Source organism: Carassius carassius, unplaced genomic scaffold (genome assembly GCF_963082965.1).
Source record: "Carassius carassius unplaced genomic scaffold, fCarCar2.1 SCAFFOLD_57, whole genome shotgun sequence".
Taxonomy (NCBI): domain Eukaryota; kingdom Metazoa; phylum Chordata; class Actinopteri; order Cypriniformes; family Cyprinidae; genus Carassius; species Carassius carassius.
In genome coordinates this window covers 847,501-867,500 of record NW_026775196.1, presented here as the reverse complement: position 1 = coordinate 867,500, position 20,000 = coordinate 847,501, and the positions used below count along the sequence as shown (strand labels likewise).

Below are 20,000 nucleotides of genomic sequence, written 5' to 3'. Positions count from 1 at the left end.
AAACAGGCATAGCCAGGTATGGCCGTAAGCGAAGGCTGCTGCAGAGAGAGGGCTATTTAAAGATCAGCCACTCTAATCTCCAGTTCAATATATAAGTAGGGAAGAAAACCCAAAAGCTTACAGCACCTGGTATTATTCTCAGGCAGTCTCCCATCCAAGTAATAACCAGAACCAAACATTCTAAGATTCAGAGATCTGGCATTGACTCTTTTTTTTTTTTCAAGATTATTACATAACTAATGAAAATTTTCCAAAAAGCTTACAGCACCTGGTATTCCCAGGCGGTCTCCCATCCAAGTACTAACCAAGCCCAAACCTGCTTAGCTTCCGAGATCAGACGAGATCAGGCATAGCCAGGTTGGTATGGCCGTAAGCGAAACCTGCTGCAAAGAGAGGGCTATTTAAAGATCAGACACTCTAATCTCCAGTTCATTATATAAGTTCGGAATAAAACCCAAAAGCTTACAGCACCTGGTATTCCCAGGCGGTCTCCCATCCAAGTACTAACCAGGCCCAAACCTGCTTAGCTTCCGAGATCAGACGAGATCGGGCATAGCCAGGTTGGTATGGCCGTAAGCGAAAGCTGCTGCAAAGAGAGGGCTAATTAAAGATCAGCCACTGTAATCTCCAGTACATTATATAAATAGGGACGAAAACCCTAAAGCTTACAGCACCTGGCAATCCCAGGCAGTCTCCCATCCAAGTAGTAACCAGAACCAAACATGCTAAGATTCAGACATCGGGCATTGACTCTTTTTTTTTTTTTTGCACGATTATTATATAATTAGTGAAAAAATTCCAAAAAGTAAAAAAATTTAAAAAATTTCCAAAAAGCTTTCAGCACCTGGTATTCCCAGGCGGTTTCCCATCCAAGTACTAAACAGGCATAGCCAGGTATGGCCGTAAGCGAAGGCTGCTGCAGAGAGAGGGCTATTTAAAGATCAGCCACTCTAATCTCCAGTTCAATATATAAGTTCGGAATAAAACCCAAAAGCTTACAGCACCTGGTATTCCCAGGCGGTCTCCCATCCAAGTACTAACCAGGCCCAAACCTGCTTAGCTTCCGAGATCAGACGAGATCGGGCAAATCCAGGTTGGTATGGCCGTAAGCGAAAGCTGTTGCAAAGAGAGGGCTAATTAAAGATCAGCCACTGTAATCTCCAGTACATTATATAAATAGGGACGAAAACCCTAAAGCTTACAGCACCTGGCAATCCCAGGCAGTCTCCCATCCAAGTAGTAACCAGAACCAAACATGCTAAGATTCAGACATCGGGCATTGACTCTTTTTTTTTTTTTTTTTTTTTTTTTTTTGCACGATTATTATATAATTAGTGAAAAAATTCCAAAAAGTAAAAAAATTTGAAAAATTTCCAAAAAGCTTTCAGCACCTGGTATTCCCAGGCGGTTTCCCATCCAAGTACTAAACAGGCATAGCCAGGTATGGCCGTAAGCGAAGGCTGCTGAAGAGAGAGGGCTATTTAAAGATCAGCCACTCTAATCTCCAGTTCAATATATAAGTAGGGAAGAAAACCCAAAAGCTTACAGCACCTGGTATTATTCTCAGGCAGTCTCCCATCCAAGTAATAACCAGAACCAAACATTCTAAGATTCAGAGATCTGGCATTGACTCTTTTTTTTTTTTTTTCAAGATTATTACATTACTAATGAAAATTTTCCAAAAAGCTTACAGCACCTGGTATTCCCAGGCGGTCTCCCATCCAAGTACTAACCAAGCCCAAACCTGCTTAGCTTCCGAGATCAGACGAGATCAGGCATAGCCAGGTTGGTATGGCCGTAAGCGAAACCTGCTGCAAAGAGAGGGCTATTTAAAGATCAGACACTCTAATCTCCAGTTCATTATATAAGTTCGGAATAAAACCCAAAAGCTTACAGCACCTGGTATTCCCAGGCGGTCTCCCATCCAAGTACTAACCAGGCCCAAACCTGCTTAGCTTCCGAGATCAGACGAGATCGGGCATAGCCAGGTTAGTATGGCCGTAAGCGAAAGCTGCTGCAAAGAGAGGGCTAATTAAAGATCAGCCACTGTAATCTCCAGTACATTATATAAATAGGGACGAAAACCCTAAGGCTTACAGCACCTGGCAATCCCAGGCAGTCTCCCATCCAAGTAGTAACCAGAACCAAACATGCTAAGATTCAGACATCGGGCATTGACTCTTTTTTTTTTTTTTGCACGATTATTATATAATTAGTGAAAAAATTCCAAAAAGTAAAAAAATTTGAAAAATTTCCAAAAAGCTTTCAGCACCTGGTATTCCCAGGCGGTTTCCCATCCAAGTACTAAACAGGCATAGCCAGGTATGGCCGTAAGCGAAGGCTGCTGAAGAGAGAGGGCTATTTAAAGATCAGCCACTCTAATCTCCAGTTCAATATATAAGTAGGGAAGAAAACCCAAAAGCTTACAGCACCTGGTATTATTCTCAGGCAGTCTCCCATCCAAGTAATAACCAGAACCAAACATTCTAAGATTCAGAGATCTGGCATTGACTCTTTTTTTTTTTTTTTTTCAAGATTATTACATAACTAATGAAAATTTTCCAAAAAGCTTACAGCACCTGGTATTCCCAGGCGGTCTCCCATCCAAGTACTAACCAAGCCCAAACCTGCTTAGCTTCCGAGATCAGACGAGATCAGGCATAGCCAGGTTGGTATGGCCGTAAGCGAAACCTGCTGCAAAGAGAGGGCTATGTAAAGATCAGACACTCTAATTTCCAGTTCATTATATAAGTTCGGAATAAAACCCAAAAGCTTACAGCACCTGGTATTCCCAGGCGGTCTCCCATCCAAGTACTAACCAGGCCCAAACCTGCTTAGCTTCCGAGATCAGACGAGATCGGGCATAGCCAGGTTGGTATGGCCGTAAGCGAAAGCTGCTGCAAAGAGAGGGCTAATTAAAGATCAGCCACTGTAATCTCCAGTACATTATATAAATAGGGACGAAAACCCTAAAGCTTACAGCACCTGGCAATCCCAGGCAGTCTCCCATCCAAGTAGTAACCAGAACCAAACATGCTAAGATTCAGACATCGGGCATTGACTCTTTTTTTTTTTTTTGCACGATTATTATATAATTAGTGAAAAAATTCCAAAAAGTAAAAAAATTTGAAAAATTTCCAAAAAGCTTTCAGCACCTGGTATTCCCAGGCGGTTTCCCATCCAAGTACTAAACAGGCATAGCCAGGTATGGCCGTAAGCGAAGGCTGCTGCAGAGAGAGGGCTATTTAAAGATCAGCCACTCTAATCTCCAGTTCAATATATAAGTAGGGAAGAAAACCCAAAAGCTTACAGCACCTGGTATTATTCTCAGGCAGTCTCCCATCCAAGTAATAACCAGAACCAAACATTCTAAGATTCAGAGATCTGGCATTGACTCTTTTTTTTTTTTCAAGATTATTACATAACTAATGAAAATTTTCCAAAAAGCTTACAGCACCTGGTATTCCCAGGCGGTCTCCCATCCAAGTACTAACCAAGCCCAAACCTGCTTAGCTTCCGAGATCAGACGAGATCAGGCATAGCCAGGTTGGTATGGCCGTAAGCGAAACCTGCTGCAAAGAGAGGGCTATTTAAAGATCAGACACTCTAATCTCCAGTTCATTATATAAGTTCGGAATAAAACCCAAAAGCTTACAGCACCTGGTATTCCCAGGCGGTCTCCCATCCAAGTACTAACCAGGCCCAAACCTGCTTAGCTTCCGAGATCAGACGAGATCGGGCATAGCCAGGTTGGTATGGCCGTAAGCGAAAGCTGCTGCAAAGAGAGGGCTAATTAAAGATCAGCCACTGTAATCTCCAGTACATTATATAAATAGGGACGAAAACCCTAAAGCTTACAGCACCTGGCAATCCCAGGCAGTCTCCCATCCAAGTAGTAACCAGAACCAAACATGCTAAGATTCAGACATCGGGCATTGACTCTTTTTTTTTTTTTTGCACGATTATTATATAATTAGTGAAAAAATTCCAAAAAGTAAAAAAATTTAAAAAATTTCCAAAAAGCTTTCAGCACCTGGTATTCCCAGGCGGTTTCCCATCCAAGTACTAAACAGGCATAGCCAGGTATGGCCGTAAGCGAAGGCTGCTGCAGAGAGAGGGCTATTTAAAGATCAGCCACTCTAATCTCCAGTTCAATATATAAGTTCGGAATAAAACCCAAAAGCTTACAGCACCTGGTATTCCCAGGCGGTCTCCCATCCAAGTACTAACCAGGCCCAAACCTGCTTAGCTTCCGAGATCAGACGAGATCGGGCAAATCCAGGTTGGTATGGCCGTAAGCGAAAGCTGTTGCAAAGAGAGGGCTAATTAAAGATCAGCCACTGTAATCTCCAGTACATTATATAAATAGGGACGAAAACCCTAAAGCTTACAGCACCTGGCAATCCCAGGCAGTCTCCCATCCAAGTAGTAACCAGAACCAAACATGCTAAGATTCAGACATCGGGCATTGACTCTTTTTTTTTTTTTTTTTTTTTTTTTTTTGCACGATTATTATATAATTAGTGAAAAAATTCCAAAAAGTAAAAAAATTTGAAAAATTTCCAAAAAGCTTTCAGCACCTGGTATTCCCAGGCGGTTTCCCATCCAAGTACTAAACAGGCATAGCCAGGTATGGCCGTAAGCGAAGGCTGCTGAAGAGAGAGGGCTATTTAAAGATCAGCCACTCTAATCTCCAGTTCAATATATAAGTAGGGAAGAAAACCCAAAAGCTTACAGCACCTGGTATTATTCTCAGGCAGTCTCCCATCCAAGTAATAACCAGAACCAAACATTCTAAGATTCAGAGATCTGGCATTGACTCTTTTTTTTTTTTTTTCAAGATTATTACATAACTAATGAAAATTTTCCAAAAAGCTTACAGCACCTGGTATTCCCAGGCGGTCTCCCATCCAAGTACTAACCAAGCCCAAACCTGCTTAGCTTCCGAGATCAGACGAGATCAGGCATAGCCAGGTTGGTATGGCCGTAAGCGAAACCTGCTGCAAAGAGAGGGCTATTTAAAGATCAGACACTCTAATCTCCAGTTCATTATATAAGTTCGGAATAAAACCCAAAAGCTTACAGCACCTGGTATTCCCAGGCGGTCTCCCATCCAAGTACTAACCAGGCCCAAACCTGCTTAGCTTCCGAGATCAGACGAGATCGGGCATAGCCAGGTTAGTATGGCCGTAAGCGAAAGCTGCTGCAAAGAGAGGGCTAATTAAAGATCAGCCACTGTAATCTCCAGTACATTATATAAATAGGGACGAAAACCCTAAGGCTTACAGCACCTGGCAATCCCAGGCAGTCTCCCATCCAAGTAGTAACCAGAACCAAACATGCTAAGATTCAGACATCGGGCATTGACTCTTTTTTTTTTTTTTGCACGATTATTATATAATTAGTGAAAAAATTCCAAAAAGTAAAAAAATTTGAAAAATTTCCAAAAAGCTTTCAGCACCTGGTATTCCCAGGCGGTTTCCCATCCAAGTACTAAACAGGCATAGCCAGGTATGGCCATAAGCGAAGGCTGCTGCAGAGAGAGGGCTATTTAAAGATCAGCCACTCTAATCTCCAGTTCAATATATAAGTAGGGAAGAAAACCCAAAAGCTTACAGCACCTGGTATTATTCTCAGGCAGTCTCCCATCCAAGTAATAACCAGAACCAAACATTCTAAGATTCAGAGATCTGGCATTGACTCTTTTTTTTTTTTCAAGATTATTACATAACTAATGAAAATTTTCCAAAAAGCTTACAGCACCTGGTATTCCCAGGCGGTCTCCCATCCAAGTACTAACCAAGCCCAAACCTGCTTAGCTTCCGAGATCAGACGAGATCAGGTATAGCCAGGTTGGTATGGCCGTAAGCGAAACCTGCTGCAAAGAGAGGGCTATTTAAAGATCAGACACTCTAATCTCCAGTTCATTATATAAGTTCGGAATAAAACCCAAAAGCTTACAGCACCTGGTATTCCCAGGCGGTCTCCCATCCAAGTACTAACCAGGCCCAAACCTGCTTAGCTTCCGAGATCAGACGAGATCGGGCATAGCCAGGTTGGTATGGCCGTAAGCGAAAGCTGCTGCAAAGAGAGGGCTAATTAAAGATCAGCCACTGTAATCTCCAGTACATTATATAAATAGGGACGAAAACCCTAAAGCTTACAGCACCTGGCAATCCCAGGCAGTCTCCCATCCAAGTAGTAACCAGAACCAAACATGCTAAGATTCAGACATCGGGCATTGACTCTTTTTTTTTTTTTTTGCACGATTATTATATAATTAGTGAAAAAATTCCAAAAAGTAAAAAAATTTGAAAAATTTCCAAAAAGCTTTCAGCACCTGGTATTCCCAGGCGGTTTCCCATCCAAGTACTAAACAGGCATAGCCAGGTATGGCCGTAAGCGAAGGCTGCTGAAGAGAGAGGGCTATTTAAAGATCAGCCACTCTAATCTCCAGTTCAATATATAAGTAGGGAAGAAAACCCAAAAGCTTACAGCACCTGGTATTATTCTCAGGCAGTCTCCCATCCAAGTAATAACCAGAACCAAACATTCTAAGATTCAGAGATCTGGCATTGACTCTTTTTTTTTTTTTTTCAAGATTATTACATAACTAATGAAAATTTTCCAAAAAGCTTACAGCACCTGGTATTCCCAGGCGGTCTCCCATCCAAGTACTAACCAAGCCCAAACCTGCTTAGCTTCCGAGATCAGACGAGATCAGGCATAGCCAGGTTGGTATGGCCGTAAGCGAAACCTGCTGCAAAGAGAGGGCTATTTAAAGATCAGACACTCTAATCTCCAGTTCATTATATAAGTTCGGAATAAAACCCAAAAGCTTACAGCACCTGGTATTCCCAGGCGGTCTCCCATCCAAGTACTAACCAGGCCCAAACCTGCTTAGCTTCCGAGATCAGACGAGATCGGGCATAGCCAGGTTGGTATGGCCGTAAGCGAAAGCTGCTGCAAAGAGAGGGCTAATTAAAGATCAGCCACTGTAATCTCAAGTACATTATATAAATAGGGACGAAAACCCTAAAGCTTACAGCACCTGGCAATCCCAGGCAGTCTCCCATCCAAGTAGTAACCAGAACCAAACATGCTAAGATTCAGACATCGGGCATTGACTCTTTTTTTTTTTTTTGCACGATTATTATATAATTAGTGAAAAAATTCCAAAAAGTAAAAAAATTTGAAAAATTTCCAAAAAGCTTTCAGCACCTGGTATTCCCAGGCGGTTTCTCATCCAAGTACTAAACAGGCATAGCCAGGTATGGCCGTAAGCGAAGGCTGCTGCAGAGAGAGGGCTATTTAAAGATCAGCCACTCTAATCTCCAGTTCAATATATAAGTAGGGAAGAAAACCCAAAAGCTTACAGCACCTGGTATTATTCTCAGGCAGTCTCCCATCCAAGTAATAACCAGAACCAAACATTCTAAGATTCAGAGATCTGGCATTGACTCTTTTTTTTTTTTCAAGATTATTACATAACTAATGAAAATTTTCCAAAAAGCTTACAGCACCTGGTATTCCCAGGCGGTCTCCAATCCAAGTACTAACCAAGCCCAAACCTGCTTAGCTTCCGAGATCAGACGAGATCAGGCATAGCCAGGTTGGTATGGCCGTAAGCGAAACCTGCTGCAAAGAGAGGGCTATTTAAAGATCAGACACTCTAATCTCCAGTTCATTATATAAGTTCGGAATAAAACCCAAAAGCTTACAGCACCTGGTATTCCCAGGCGGTCTCCCATCCAAGTACTAACCAGGCCCAAACCTGCTTAGCTTCCGAGATCAGACGAGATCGGGCATAGCCAGGTTGGTATGGCCGTAAGCGAAAGCTGCTGCAAAGAGAGGGCTAATTAAAGATCAGCCACTGTAATCTCCAGTACATTATATAAATAGGGACGAAAACCCTAAAGCTTACAGCACCTGGCAATCCCAGGCAGTCTCCCATCCAAGTAGTAACCAGAACCAAACATGCTAAGATTCAGACATCGGGCATTGACTCTTTTTTTTTTTTTTTTGCACGATTATTATATAATTAGTGAAAAAATTCCAAAAAGTAAAAAAATTTGAAAAATTTCCAAAAAGCTTTCAGCACCTGGTATTCCCAGGCGGTTTCCCATCCAAGTACTAAACAGGCATAGCCAGGTATGGCCGTAAGCGAAGGCTGCTGAAGAGAGAGGGCTATTTAAAGATCAGCCACTCTAATCTCCAGTTCAATATATAAGTAGGGAAGAAAACCCAAAAGCTTACAGCACCTGGTATTATTCTCAGGCAGTCTCCCATCCAAGTAATAACCAGAACCAAACATTCTAAGATTCAGAGATCTGGCATTGACTCTTTTTTTTTTTTCAAGATTATTACATAACTAATGAAAATTTTCCAAAAAGCTTACAGCACCTGGTATTCCCAGGCGGTCTCCCATCCAAGTACTAACCAGGCCCAAACCTGCTTAGCTTCCGAGATCAGACGAGATCGGGCATAGCTTTTTTTTTTTTTTTTTTTTTTTTTTTTTTTTTTTTTTATTGGAGATTTCAGTTATTACAAAACAAACACATTTTCTTAGTCATACAATTTCATTCATCTCATAATCAAACTAACATCGTCATTGAAGTTTGTTGCTGAAGGAATAAAATTCACATTACATAACAATATGTCATCTTAATCATCTTCTCCTGGCATGTAAAAATGCTTTTGTTTAAAAATACATATAACATCATTTGTGAAAATTTTATAAAAATCCGCCATCTGGTTTTCCAATTTAAAATAATTGTATAACATTTCTACATAACTTTCAACCATTTGTTTAAAAAGCACCCATAAGTTTAAAATACAATCTCTGTTTCTGGCTACATTTCTCCTTTTCAATATTGCTTTTTTTGCCAAGATTAAAAACAAATTCACAAGTTTCTTATTTTCTTTGTTCTCTGTCATTCCCAGCATAAAAAACCTTTTCCAGTCAGTAACCTCTTCATTTTCTCTTAATTCTTTGACAATTTCTTTCAGTTCATTAAAAAATGGGTTAAGTTTTCCACATAATAAAAACAAATGTAAAATACCTTCATCTTCTTTTTTACAGACTTTACATTGAGCATTTGTTGCCTTCTGCATTATACACAATCTCATTTCTGTATAGATCACATTTTGTCTGATAAAATAGTCTAAACATTCTAAATCTACATCCAACCATTTCCATGTTCTATTCTTCCAAATGTCTTTTTCTTCGATTTCATTAAAATGCCTTAACCAAATCTGGTTGGCAACAGGTTTTTTAAAAACTCTATTTATAAAAAACTCATAGAACATTTTCACAGTACACAAATTAAAATCCACCCTCTTTTCTTTAAATTTTAAAAACACCAACATTTTATTTTCTCGTTCTCCCTTCTTTTTAATCTCATCTAGCCATTGCCTTGGGATTGCTTTCTTGACATCTTCATACTGTTTTTTTAAAACCATGACATTAAAATCCTCCTTCTCCTCCTCCATTGCATCTTTAATCACTTGGAGTGGTAAAAATCCCTCTTTCACCTCCCATAAAACATCTCTCACTTTTACGATCCCCACTTTTAGCCACTTCTTAAAATAGATATCTCGCTCGTGTATCTTTATTTTGTCATTTAAAAACAGAGGCTGATTTAAAATCGCTTCCCTCCCCTCCGGATTAAAATCCACCTCTGTTAAAAAAAGCCTCCAAGCATTTAAAACCTCTTTATAAAACTGTGGTATCCCCTCCATCATCCAACTTTTCAACTTCATCCATAAAATGTTTTCCCCAAGGTTAAAATTCCCACATTTATTTAAATAAAAACCCATCAATTTCTTCCATTCATCTCTCTTCTTATCATCCAAATATTTCTTAACCACTTTTACCCTCATGCTTTTCATCTTCTGTTCCACATCGACTAAACCCATCCCTCCCTCTTCTGGTTTTCCTATCAGCGTATTGTACGCTATCCTTGGAGGCTTTTTTTCCCATAAAAATTCTAAAATACTCTTTTTTATTCTCTTAAAAACCCAGTTTGGCAATGGCATCACATGTAATTTGTACCAAATTTTTGATAACATTAACATGTTTACAATTAAAATTTTTCCTTTCAAACTTAAAAACCTGTTTCTCCAAAAAATCAGTCTCCTATCCATCCCTCCCAATGTCTCATCCCACATATTATCAACAGTTTCCTTCTCATTCTTTGCTAACCCCGCTCCTAAAATCCTCATTTCTTGTACCTCTAGGAATTTAACAACCCCCGTTAAAACCTCTGACCTTCCGAACTTCATATATACTGTTTTTTCTTCATTTATTTTTGCACCTGATCCCTCACAATAGCATTTCATTTTTTCCATTACTTCTTTAACACTTTCTATATTTTCAACAATAATTGTGGTATCATCCGCATACTGGAATATTTTAGTCAGTTCCTCTTTTTCTTCTAGTTTTATTCCCTTTATTTTTTTCTCTCTGTTTATTAAAAGCCCTAATGGTTCAGCCACCAAAGAATATAACTTCGCTGACAGTGGACACCCTTGTCTTATAGACCTTAAAACTTTAAAAGGTTCCGTTAAAAAACCATTACATTTAACTTTTGTTAAAATATCGCTGTATAAAACTGAGATCCATTTTATAAAATTCTCTCCAAAACCAAATTGTTTTAAAACCGCCAATAAAAACCCATGCTCCACTCTGTCAAAAGCCTTCTCGAAATCCATGCTTATTATATATGCCTCCTTTCCTTTTTCTTTTATGTACCCCATTATATCTCTTATGCTACTCGTGATATCTGCTATGTCCCTCCCCTTTACTCCATATGCCTGGTTAGTCTCTATTATGTTTGGCATAATATTTTTTAATCTGTTCGCTAAAACCCTGGCTAAAATTTTAAAATCTGTGTTTAACATTGTAATGGGCCTAAAATTCCTCAGTTCCGCTTTGTCTCCTTTTCTCTTGTAGATTATTTTCATTAAGCCTAAGCCCATTCTTGGGTGTACTCTTTCTTTTTTAAAAACCTCTTCATAGACTTCTTTTAAAATCGGGCTTACTTTTTCTTTAAAAACCTTATAAAACTCACTTCCAATACCATCTATTCCTGGGCTTTTCTTCACACTTAGCTGATTTATTGCTTGTATAATTTCCTCAGTTGTTATTCCCTTATCACATTCCTTTTTATCTCCCTCACCGACTTTTCGTGTTATCTGTTGTAACAAAATGTTCCTTTTTTCCTCATCCCCTTCCTCTGATCTAAAAAGTTCTTCATAATATGTGCTTATTTCCTTTAAAATTCCCTCCGTGCTTAAAACAACTTGTCCTTCCTTATTCCTAAGTTCTTTAATTATTCCCGCCTTCGCCCTGCTTTTCTCAAGGTTAAAAAAGAATCTACTACATTTTTCCCCTTCTACTGTATATTTAGCTTTACTTCTTAACGTTGCCCCTTTATATTTTCCTTCTTCGATTTTCCTCAACTTTTCCTCCACTTCAATTACTCTTTGCACGTTTACTTCATTTTTATTTAACTCCTCTCTTAACGTCTTTCTTATTTCTTGTTCCTTTGTTCTTTTTACCTTTTGTAACAATTTACAGTAATTCATTACATATTTCTTTATGTCATATTTCATGTTTTCCCACCATTGCCTTTTATCTTCTATGTACATCAAGTCTTTTTTCCCCTCATCTAATTTATTTTCTATCTCTTTTTTAAAACTCTCTTCCTTTAAAACTTCAGTGTTTAAAATCCATACCCCTGGTCCCCTCATTTCCTTTTTAAAATCCATTCTCATTTGCACCATTTTGTGATCACTTAAAGTCGTTTCTTTATAAAACACTCCATCAATAAAACATTCCAAATTCCTAGTACTTAAAAAGTAGTCTATTCTAGTTTGACACATAAAATTCCCTACCAGCTGTCTTCTTGTAAATTCCCTCTTTTTCCCATTTCTTTCTCTCCACACATCAATCATGTTCTTCTCCTCCATCAATGAAATTAACTCCTTTCTTCCCCCATCCGATTTAAAAACCATTCCGTTAGCCATATCCATTTTACTAAAAACAGTGTTAAAATCCCCCGCAATTATTACCCTCTTCCATTTTTCCATTAATTCAGCTATTACATTAAAATATTTTTTCTTTTCTATTTCTTCATTTGGAGCATGTACGTTTACTAAAATAAAATCATCTTCATCCATCTTAATTTCTACAGCCATGCATTTTCCTTTTGTGTCATTATACATTTGCTTTGACCTGATACCTCTATCGTTTCTTATTAACATCGCAACTCCTCCTCCTATTTTTCCCTCAGCATTATTAAAAAATAATTCCCCTTCCCATCTTTTTTTAAAATCCTCCATTACACTCTCTTTCCAGTTTGTTTCTTGCAATAAAATCACATCTTCATCCCTGCACAGTTCCTTGACTTTTTCAAATTTCACACCATTGATTAACCCTCTTGCATTAAAAGTAACAATTTTCAACACAATTAAAAAAGATAAAAAGACAAACTTTAGCATCATAATTTCGTTATCCTACTTCCTCCCCCTCTTTTGCACTTCTTCCACAGTCTTGTTTCACCTCATTACTTTGTTTACACATTTTATTTTTAGCTTTTTCTAAATTGGGTATTACCTTAACTTTTCTTCTTCTTTTATTGGATGTACTTGCAGTGCTGTCTCCGCCCATGTTTTCACTGTCTTTGTTATTTCTGTCCGTCTCACCGATCCATTCAGTCTCTTCTGGCTCTTCCGTTTCTGCTTTTCCAACCTCATTTAACTCCATCTGTACCTCCATTTCCACAATGTCCTGTGTTAACTCAGTCTTTTCAATCTCATTTTCATTGTCCTTGCTTACATTGTCCTCTCTTTGCATTTCTCCGGTGTCTTCCCTTTGCTCCTCTTCATTGTCTGTCTCATGCATCTGCCCACTCCCCCTCTCTTCTCCATTTTGCTGGTCTCCATACCAGCACTCGCATTTGTCCAGTACACAATTGCAGTCGGGACACATCACCACCTTACAGTCCCTCGCGAAGTGGCCTGTTTCCGAGCATTTAAAACATTTAAAGTCTGGACAGTCCTTCATCACATGATCAGGGCTCATACACAACCTGCAGGTTCTCACCTGCTTGCTATGTATCACTCTATAGTATTGTGGACCATCTTCCATTTCAATTCGAGTACTGTAGGGCAAGGAGGCCACTTCTTTTGGGAACTGTACCTTAAGGAACCTCGTTCCATCTTCTATGTTGGTGCCGGTATAAAATCTTCTTCTTATCTGAGAGACAGGAGTTACCCCCCATCCCTCCAGCTTCTGTAGAATCTCTGCATCATCCAGGTAAGCGGGCAGATGCATGAAAGAGACAACAAATTCTCTGTTATTCAATTTCTTAATTTCACATAGTTTTCCTTTAATCATCAATCCTTCGCTCAGATTTTCAATATCTTCTTCCTTTTCAAACGTAATTTCGTACTCCTTCATCATTTTGGGTCTTACAGCTAATATTTTTGTCACATCCAACTTATCTTTCAGCGCTTGTATTATGTCTTCTGCTTTTCCTTCGTGCACTTCAGTCAAATCCACTACTACTGTAGCTTCTTTGGTGTAGGTTCTTTTAAATCTCCTTTCAGGTCCATCCTTTTCTCGTTGAGTTTTTTCCAGTCCGTTTGTCATTTGCCGCCGTGTTCCTCGTGCCAAGTCCATGTCTGTTGCCGTAGTTCCATCCATTTTTCAAAAATAAATAAAACAAAAAACGAAAAAAAAAAACAACAAAAAACAAAATGATCCCTCCCAAACAGCTATGCTGTTGGGAGGACAAGTAACAAAAATAACCAAATTAAGACTCAAATAACCAAAAAAACAAAAAAAAACACAAACAATTTTGGGTGAACCTTCTTCACCCTTCTATAGCCACCTCACTTCCTGTTTCTCACTAGCTCTCTAGCGCCCTCAGGTTGGTATGGCCGTAAGCGAAAGCTGCTGCAAAGAGAGGGCTAATTAAAGATCAGCCACTGTAATCTCCAGTACATTATATAAATAGGGACGAAAACCCTAAAGCTTACAGCACCTGGCAATCCCAGGCGGTCTCCCATCCAAGTAGTAACCAGAACCAAACATGCTAAGATTCAGACATCGGGCATTGACTCTTTTTTTTTTTTTTTTTTTTTTTTTTTTTTTTGCACGATTATTATATAATTAGTGAAAAAATTCCAAAAAGTAAAAAAATTTGAAAAATTTCCAAAAAGCTTTCAGCTCCTGGTATTCCCAGGCGGTTTCCCATCCAAGTACTAACCAGGCATAGCCAGGTATGGCCGTAAGCGAAGGCTGCTGCAGAGAGAGGGCTATTTAAAGATCAGCCACTCTAATCTCCAGTTCAATATATAAGTAGGGAAGAAAACCCAAAAGCTTACAGCACCTGGTATTATTCTCAGGCAGTCTCCCATCCAAGTAATTACCAGAACCAAACATTCTAAGATTCAGAGATCTGGCATTGACTCTTTTTTTTTTTTCAAGATTATTACATAACTAATGAAAATTTTCCAAAAAGCTTACAGCACCTGGTATTCCCAGGCGGTCTCCCATCCAAGTACTAACCAGGCCCAAACCTGCTTAGCTTCCGAGATCAGACGAGATCGGGCATAGCCAGGTTGGTATGGCCGTAAGCAAAAGCTGTTGCAAAGAGAGGGCTAATTAAAGATCAGCCACTGTAATCTCCAGTTCATTATATAAGTTCGGAATAAAACCCAAAAGCTTACAGCACCTGGTATTCCCAGGCGGTCTCCCATCCAAGTACTAACCAGGCCCAAACCTGCTTAGCTTCCGAGATCAGACGAGATCGGGCATAGCCAGGTTGGTATGGCCGTAAGCGAAAGCTGCTGCAAAGAGAGGGCTAATTAAAGATCAGCCACTGTAATCTCCAGTACATTATATAAATAGGGACGAAAACCCTAAAGCTTACAGCACCTGGCAATCCCAGGCAGTCTCCCATCCAAGTAGTAACCAGAACCAAACATGCTAAGATTCAGACATCGGGCATTGACTCTTTTTTTTTTTTTTTTTTTTTTGCACGATTATTATATAATTAGTGAAAAAATTCCAAAAAGTAAAAAAATTTGAAAAATTTCCAAAAAGCTTTCAGCACCTGGTATTCCCAGGCGGTTTCCCATCCAAGTACTAAACAGGCATAGCCAGGTATGGCCGTAAGCGAAGGCTGCTGAAGAGAGAGGGCTATTTAAAGATCAGCCACTCTAATCTCCAGTTCAATATATAAGTAGGGAAGAAAACCCAAAAGCTTACAGCACCTGGTATTATTCTCAGGCAGTCTCCCATCCAAGTAATAACCAGAACCAAACATTCTAAGATTCAGAGATCTGGCATTGACTCTTTTTTTTTTTTTTTCAAGATTATTACATAACTAATGAAAATTTTCCAAAAAGCTTACAGCACCTGGTATTCCCAGGCGTTCTCCCATCCAAGTACTAACCAAGCCCAAACCTGCTTAGCTTCCGAGATCAGACGAGATCAGGCATAGCCAGGTTGGTATGGCCGTAAGCGAAACCTGCTGCAAAGAGAGGGCTATTTAAAGATCAGACACTCTAATCTCCAGTTCATTATATAAGTTCGGAATAAAACCCAAAAGCTTACAGCACCTGGTATTCCCAGGCGGTCTCCCATCCAAGTACTAACCAGGCCCAAACCTGCTTAGCTTCCGAGATCAGACGAGATCGGGCATAGCCAGGTTGGTATGGCCGTAAGCGAAAGCTGCTGCAAAGAGAGGGCTAATTAAAGATCAGCCACTGTAATCTCCAGTACATTATATAAATAGGGACGAAAACCCTAAAGCTTACAGCACCTGGCAATCCCAGGCAGTCTCCCATCCAAGTAGTAACCAGAACCAAACATGCTAAGATTCAGACATCGGGCATTGACTCTTTTTTTTTTTTTTTTTTTTTTTTTGCACGATTATTATATAATTAGTGAAAAAATTCCAAAAAGTAAAAAAATTTGAAAAATTTCCAAAAAGCTTTCAGCACCTGGTATTCCCAGGCGGTTTCCCATCCAAGTACTAAACAGGCATAGCCAGGTATGGCCGTAAGCGAAGGCTGCTGAAGAGAGAGGGCTATTTAAAGATCAGCCACTCTAATCTCCAGTTCAATATATAAGTAGGGAAGAAAACCCAAAAGCTTACAGCACCTGGTATTATTCTCAGGCAGTCTCCCATCCAAGTAATAACCAGAACCAAACATTCTAAGATTCAGAGATCTGGCATTGACTCTTTTTTTTTTTTTTTCAAGATTATTACATAACTAATGAAAATTTTCCAAAAAGCTTACAGCACCTGGTATTCCCAGGCGGTCTCCCATCCAAGTACTAACCAAGCCCAAACCTGCTTAGCTTCCGAGATCAGACGAGATCAGGCATAGCCAGGTTGGTATGGCCGTAAGCGAAACCTGCTGCAAAGAGAGGGCTATTTAAAGATCAGACACTCTAATCTCCAGTTCATTATATAAGTTCGGAATAAAACCCAAAAGCTTACAGCACCTGGTATTCCCAGGCGGTCTCCCATCCAAGTACTAACCAGGCCCAAACCTGCTTAGCTTCCGAGATCAGACGAGATCGGGCATAGCCAGGTTGGTATGGCCGTAAGCGAAAGCTGCTGCAAAGAGAGGGCTAATTAAAGATCAGCCACTGTAATCTCCAGTACATTATATAAATAGGGACGAAAACCCTAAAGCTTACAGCACCTGGCAATCCCAGGCAGTCTCCCATCCAAGTAGTAACCAGAACCAAACATGCTAAGATTCAGACATCGGGCATTGACTCTTTTTTTTTTTTTTTTTTTTTTTTTGCACGATTATTATATAATTAGTGAAAAAAATCCAAAAAGTAAAAAAATTTGAAAAATTTCCAAAAAGCTTTCAGCACCTGGTATTCCCAGGCGGTTTCCCATCCAAGTACTAAACAGGCATAGCCAGGTATGGCCGTAAGCGAAGGCTGCTGAAGAGAGAGGGCTATTTAAAGATCAGCCACTCTAATCTCCAGTTCAATATATAAGTAGGGAAGAAAACCCAAAAGCTTACAGCACCTGGTATTATTCTCAGGCAGTCTCCCATCCAAGTAATAACCAGAACCAAACATTCTAAGATTCAGAGATCTGGCATTGACTCTTTTTTTTTTTTTCAAGATTATTACATAACTAATGAAAATTTTCCAAAAAGCTTACAGCACCTGGTATTCCCAGGCGGTCTCCCATCCAAGTACTAACCAGGCCCAAACCTGCTTAGCTTCCGAGATCAGACGAGATCGGGCATAGCCAGGTTGGTATGGCCGTAAGCGAAAGCTGCTGCAAAGAGAGGGCTAATTAAAGATCAGCCACTGTAATCTCCAGTTCATTATATAAGTTCGGAATAAAACCCAAAAGCTTACAGCACCTGGTAATCCCAGGCGGTCTCCCATCCAAGTACTAACCAGGCCCAAACCTGCTTAGCTTCCGAGATCAGACGAGATCGGGCATAGCCAGGTTGGTATGGCCGTAAGCGAAAGCTTCTGCAAAGAGAGGGCTAATTAAAGATCAGCCACTGTAATCTCCAGTACATTATATAAATAGGGACGAAAACCCTAAAGCTTACAGCACCTGGCAATCCCAGGCAGTCTCCCATCCAAGTAGTAACCAGAACCAAACATGCTAAGATTCAGACATCGGGCATTGACTCTTTTTTTTTTTTTTTTGCACGATTATTATATAATTAGTGAAAAAATTCCAAAAAGTAAAAAAATTTGAAAAATTTCCAAAAAGCTTTCAGCACCTGGTATTCCCAGGCGGTTTCCAATCCAAGTACTAAACAGGCATAGCCAGGTATGGCCGTAAGCGAAGGCTGCTGCAGAGAGAGGGCTATTTAAAGATCAGCCACTCTAATCTCCAGTTCAATATATAAGTAGGGAAGAAAACCCAAAAGCTTACAGCACCTGGTATTATTCTCAGGCAGTCTCCCATCCAAGTAATAACCAGAACCAAACATTCTAAGATTCAGAGATCTGGCATTGACTCTTTTTTTTTTTTTTTTCAAGATTATTACATAACTAATGAAAATTTTCCAAAAAGCTTACAGCACCTGGTATTCCCAGGCGGTCTCCCATCCAAGTACTAACCAAGCCCAAACCTGCTTAGCTTCCGAGATCAGACGAGATCAGGCATAGCCAGGTTGGTATGGCCGTAAGCGAAACCTGCTGCAAAGAGAGGGCTATTTAAAGATCAGACACTCTAATCTCCAGTTCATTATATAAGTTCGGAATAAAACACAAAAGCTTACAGCACCTGGTATTCCCAGGCGGTCTCCCATCCAAGTACTAACCAGGCCCAAACCTGCTTAGCTTCCGAGATCAGACGAGATCGGGCATAGCCAGGTTGGTATGGCCGTAAGCGAAAGCTGCTGCAAAGAGAGGGCTAATTAAAGATCAGCCACTGTAATCTCCAGTTCATTATATAAGTTCGGAATAAAACCCAAAAGCTTACAGCACCTGGTATTCCCAGGCGGTCTCCCATCCAAGTACTAACCAGGCCCAAACCTGCTTAGCTTCCGAGATCAGACGAGATCGGGCATAGCCAGGTTGGTATGGCCGTAAGCGAAAGCTGCTGCAAAGAGAGGGCTAATTAAAGATCAGCCACTGTAATCTCCAGTACATTATATAAATAGGGACGAAAACCCTAAAGCTTACAGCACCTGGCAATCCCAGGCAGTCTCCCATCCAAGTAGTAACCAGAACCAAACATGCTAAGATTCAGACATCGGGCATTGACTCTTTTTTTTTTTTTTTGCACGATTATTATATAATTAGTGAAAAAATTCCAAAAAGTAAAAAAAATTGAAAAATTTCCAAAAAGCTTTCAGCACCTGGTATTCCCAGGCGGTTTCCCATCCAAGTACTAAACAGGCATAGCCAGGTATGGCCGTAAGCGAAGGCTGCTGAAGAGAGAGGGCTATTTAAAGATCAGCCACTCTAATCTCCAGTTCAATATATAAGTAGGGAAGAAAACCCAAAAGCTTACAGCACCTGGTATTATTCTCAGGCAGTCTCCCATCCAAGTAATAACCAGAACCAAACATTCTAAGATTCAGAGATCTGGCATTGACTCTTTTTTTTTTTTTTTCAAGATTATTACATAACTAATGAAAATTTTCCAAAAAGCTTACAGCACCTGGTATTCCCAGGCGGTCTCCCATCCAAGTACTAACCAAGCCCAAACTGCTTAGCTTCCGAGATCAGACGAGATCAGGCATAGCCAGGTTGTTATGGCCGTAAGCGAAACCTGCTGCAAAGAGAGGGCTATTTAAAGATCAGACACTCTAATCTCCAGTTCATTATATAAGTTCGGAATAAAACCCAAAAGCTTACAGCACCTGGTATTCCCAGGCGGTCTCCCATCCAAGTTCTAACCAGGCCCAAACCTGCTTAGCTTCCGAGATCAGACGAGATCGGGCATAGCCAGGTTGGTATGGCCGTAAGCGAAAGCTGCTGCAAAGAGAGGGCTAATTAAAGATCAGCCACTGTAATCTCCAGTACATTATATAAATAGGGACGAAAACCCTAAAGCTTACAGCACCTGGCAATCCCAGGCAGTCTCCCATCCAAGTAGTAACCAGAACCAAACATGCTAAGATTCAGACATCGGGCATTGACTCTTTTTTTTTTTTTTTTTTTTTTTTTTTGCACGATTATTATATAATTAGTGAAAAAATTCCAAAAAGTAAAAAAATTTGAAAAATTTCCAAAAAGCTTTCAGCACCTGGTATTCCCAGGCGGTTTCCCATCCAAGTACTAAACAGGCATAGCCAGGTATGGCCGTAAGCGAAGGCTGCTGAAGAGAGAGGGCTATTTAAAGATCAGCCACTCTAATCTCCAGTTCAATATATAAGTAGGGAAGAAAACCCAAAAGCTTACAGCACCTGGTATTATTCTCAGGCAGTCTCCCATCCAAGTAATAACCAGAACCAAACATTCTAAGATTCAGAGATCT

At 40.0% G+C, this 20,000-nt stretch overlaps 30 non-coding genes and 1 pseudogene across 30 annotated transcripts; all 31 read right to left on the bottom strand.

The window, feature by feature from the left end:
- Positions 1-256: 256 nt before the first annotated feature.
- Positions 257-375, bottom strand: LOC132138159 (5S ribosomal RNA). The gene has a single exon (XR_009432465.1). It is a non-coding gene; the product is annotated as a 5S ribosomal RNA (ribosomal RNA).
- An 84-nt stretch (positions 376-459) lies between these two features.
- Positions 460-578, bottom strand: LOC132139374 (5S ribosomal RNA). Its single transcript, XR_009433594.1, has one exon. It is a non-coding gene; the product is annotated as a 5S ribosomal RNA (ribosomal RNA).
- Positions 579-992: 414 nt separating this feature from the next.
- LOC132139056 (5S ribosomal RNA) lies at positions 993-1,111 on the bottom strand. Its single transcript, XR_009433291.1, has one exon. It is a non-coding gene; the product is annotated as a 5S ribosomal RNA (ribosomal RNA).
- A 573-nt stretch (positions 1,112-1,684) lies between these two features.
- Positions 1,685-1,803, bottom strand: LOC132138158 (5S ribosomal RNA). Its single transcript, XR_009432464.1, has one exon. It is a non-coding gene; the product is annotated as a 5S ribosomal RNA (ribosomal RNA).
- Positions 1,804-1,887: 84 nt separating this feature from the next.
- Positions 1,888-2,006, bottom strand: LOC132137822 (5S ribosomal RNA). The gene has a single exon (XR_009432142.1). It is a non-coding gene; the product is annotated as a 5S ribosomal RNA (ribosomal RNA).
- Positions 2,007-2,567: 561 nt separating this feature from the next.
- On the bottom strand, positions 2,568-2,686 carry LOC132138157 (5S ribosomal RNA). The gene has a single exon (XR_009432463.1). It is a non-coding gene; the product is annotated as a 5S ribosomal RNA (ribosomal RNA).
- An 84-nt stretch (positions 2,687-2,770) lies between these two features.
- Positions 2,771-2,889, bottom strand: LOC132139373 (5S ribosomal RNA). The gene has a single exon (XR_009433593.1). It is a non-coding gene; the product is annotated as a 5S ribosomal RNA (ribosomal RNA).
- A 556-nt stretch (positions 2,890-3,445) lies between these two features.
- LOC132138155 (5S ribosomal RNA) lies at positions 3,446-3,564 on the bottom strand. Its single transcript, XR_009432461.1, has one exon. It is a non-coding gene; the product is annotated as a 5S ribosomal RNA (ribosomal RNA).
- Positions 3,565-3,648: 84 nt separating this feature from the next.
- Positions 3,649-3,767, bottom strand: LOC132139372 (5S ribosomal RNA). Its single transcript, XR_009433592.1, has one exon. It is a non-coding gene; the product is annotated as a 5S ribosomal RNA (ribosomal RNA).
- A 414-nt stretch (positions 3,768-4,181) lies between these two features.
- Positions 4,182-4,300, bottom strand: LOC132139045 (5S ribosomal RNA). Its single transcript, XR_009433280.1, has one exon. It is a non-coding gene; the product is annotated as a 5S ribosomal RNA (ribosomal RNA).
- Positions 4,301-4,873: 573 nt separating this feature from the next.
- On the bottom strand, positions 4,874-4,992 carry LOC132138154 (5S ribosomal RNA). The gene has a single exon (XR_009432460.1). It is a non-coding gene; the product is annotated as a 5S ribosomal RNA (ribosomal RNA).
- An 84-nt stretch (positions 4,993-5,076) lies between these two features.
- On the bottom strand, positions 5,077-5,195 carry LOC132137821 (5S ribosomal RNA). The gene has a single exon (XR_009432141.1). It is a non-coding gene; the product is annotated as a 5S ribosomal RNA (ribosomal RNA).
- A 556-nt stretch (positions 5,196-5,751) lies between these two features.
- LOC132137844 (5S ribosomal RNA) lies at positions 5,752-5,870 on the bottom strand. The gene has a single exon (XR_009432163.1). It is a non-coding gene; the product is annotated as a 5S ribosomal RNA (ribosomal RNA).
- An 84-nt stretch (positions 5,871-5,954) lies between these two features.
- Positions 5,955-6,073, bottom strand: LOC132139370 (5S ribosomal RNA). Its single transcript, XR_009433590.1, has one exon. It is a non-coding gene; the product is annotated as a 5S ribosomal RNA (ribosomal RNA).
- A 560-nt stretch (positions 6,074-6,633) lies between these two features.
- Positions 6,634-6,752, bottom strand: LOC132138153 (5S ribosomal RNA). The gene has a single exon (XR_009432459.1). It is a non-coding gene; the product is annotated as a 5S ribosomal RNA (ribosomal RNA).
- Positions 6,753-6,836: 84 nt separating this feature from the next.
- LOC132139367 (5S ribosomal RNA) lies at positions 6,837-6,955 on the bottom strand. Its single transcript, XR_009433589.1, has one exon. It is a non-coding gene; the product is annotated as a 5S ribosomal RNA (ribosomal RNA).
- Positions 6,956-7,511: 556 nt separating this feature from the next.
- LOC132138748 (5S ribosomal RNA) lies at positions 7,512-7,630 on the bottom strand. Its single transcript, XR_009433028.1, has one exon. It is a non-coding gene; the product is annotated as a 5S ribosomal RNA (ribosomal RNA).
- An 84-nt stretch (positions 7,631-7,714) lies between these two features.
- LOC132139366 (5S ribosomal RNA) lies at positions 7,715-7,833 on the bottom strand. Its single transcript, XR_009433588.1, has one exon. It is a non-coding gene; the product is annotated as a 5S ribosomal RNA (ribosomal RNA).
- A 6,696-nt stretch (positions 7,834-14,529) lies between these two features.
- Positions 14,530-14,648, bottom strand: LOC132139365 (5S ribosomal RNA). The gene has a single exon (XR_009433587.1). It is a non-coding gene; the product is annotated as a 5S ribosomal RNA (ribosomal RNA).
- An 84-nt stretch (positions 14,649-14,732) lies between these two features.
- LOC132139364 (5S ribosomal RNA) lies at positions 14,733-14,851 on the bottom strand. Its single transcript, XR_009433586.1, has one exon. It is a non-coding gene; the product is annotated as a 5S ribosomal RNA (ribosomal RNA).
- A 567-nt stretch (positions 14,852-15,418) lies between these two features.
- LOC132138716 (5S ribosomal RNA) lies at positions 15,419-15,537 on the bottom strand. Its single transcript, XR_009432998.1, has one exon. It is a non-coding gene; the product is annotated as a 5S ribosomal RNA (ribosomal RNA).
- Positions 15,538-15,621: 84 nt separating this feature from the next.
- LOC132139363 (5S ribosomal RNA) lies at positions 15,622-15,740 on the bottom strand. The gene has a single exon (XR_009433585.1). It is a non-coding gene; the product is annotated as a 5S ribosomal RNA (ribosomal RNA).
- A 570-nt stretch (positions 15,741-16,310) lies between these two features.
- LOC132138152 (5S ribosomal RNA) lies at positions 16,311-16,429 on the bottom strand. The gene has a single exon (XR_009432458.1). It is a non-coding gene; the product is annotated as a 5S ribosomal RNA (ribosomal RNA).
- An 84-nt stretch (positions 16,430-16,513) lies between these two features.
- On the bottom strand, positions 16,514-16,632 carry LOC132139362 (5S ribosomal RNA). Its single transcript, XR_009433584.1, has one exon. It is a non-coding gene; the product is annotated as a 5S ribosomal RNA (ribosomal RNA).
- Positions 16,633-17,200: 568 nt separating this feature from the next.
- Positions 17,201-17,319, bottom strand: LOC132139361 (5S ribosomal RNA). The gene has a single exon (XR_009433583.1). It is a non-coding gene; the product is annotated as a 5S ribosomal RNA (ribosomal RNA).
- An 84-nt stretch (positions 17,320-17,403) lies between these two features.
- Positions 17,404-17,522, bottom strand: LOC132138368 (5S ribosomal RNA). The gene has a single exon (XR_009432663.1). It is a non-coding gene; the product is annotated as a 5S ribosomal RNA (ribosomal RNA).
- A 562-nt stretch (positions 17,523-18,084) lies between these two features.
- On the bottom strand, positions 18,085-18,203 carry LOC132138151 (5S ribosomal RNA). The gene has a single exon (XR_009432457.1). It is a non-coding gene; the product is annotated as a 5S ribosomal RNA (ribosomal RNA).
- An 84-nt stretch (positions 18,204-18,287) lies between these two features.
- LOC132139360 (5S ribosomal RNA) lies at positions 18,288-18,406 on the bottom strand. The gene has a single exon (XR_009433582.1). It is a non-coding gene; the product is annotated as a 5S ribosomal RNA (ribosomal RNA).
- An 84-nt stretch (positions 18,407-18,490) lies between these two features.
- On the bottom strand, positions 18,491-18,609 carry LOC132139359 (5S ribosomal RNA). Its single transcript, XR_009433581.1, has one exon. It is a non-coding gene; the product is annotated as a 5S ribosomal RNA (ribosomal RNA).
- Positions 18,610-19,169: 560 nt separating this feature from the next.
- Positions 19,170-19,287, bottom strand: LOC132139022 (5S ribosomal RNA; annotated as a pseudogene).
- Positions 19,288-19,371: 84 nt separating this feature from the next.
- LOC132138549 (5S ribosomal RNA) lies at positions 19,372-19,490 on the bottom strand. Its single transcript, XR_009432837.1, has one exon. It is a non-coding gene; the product is annotated as a 5S ribosomal RNA (ribosomal RNA).
- Between the last annotated feature and the right edge of the window lie 510 nt (positions 19,491-20,000).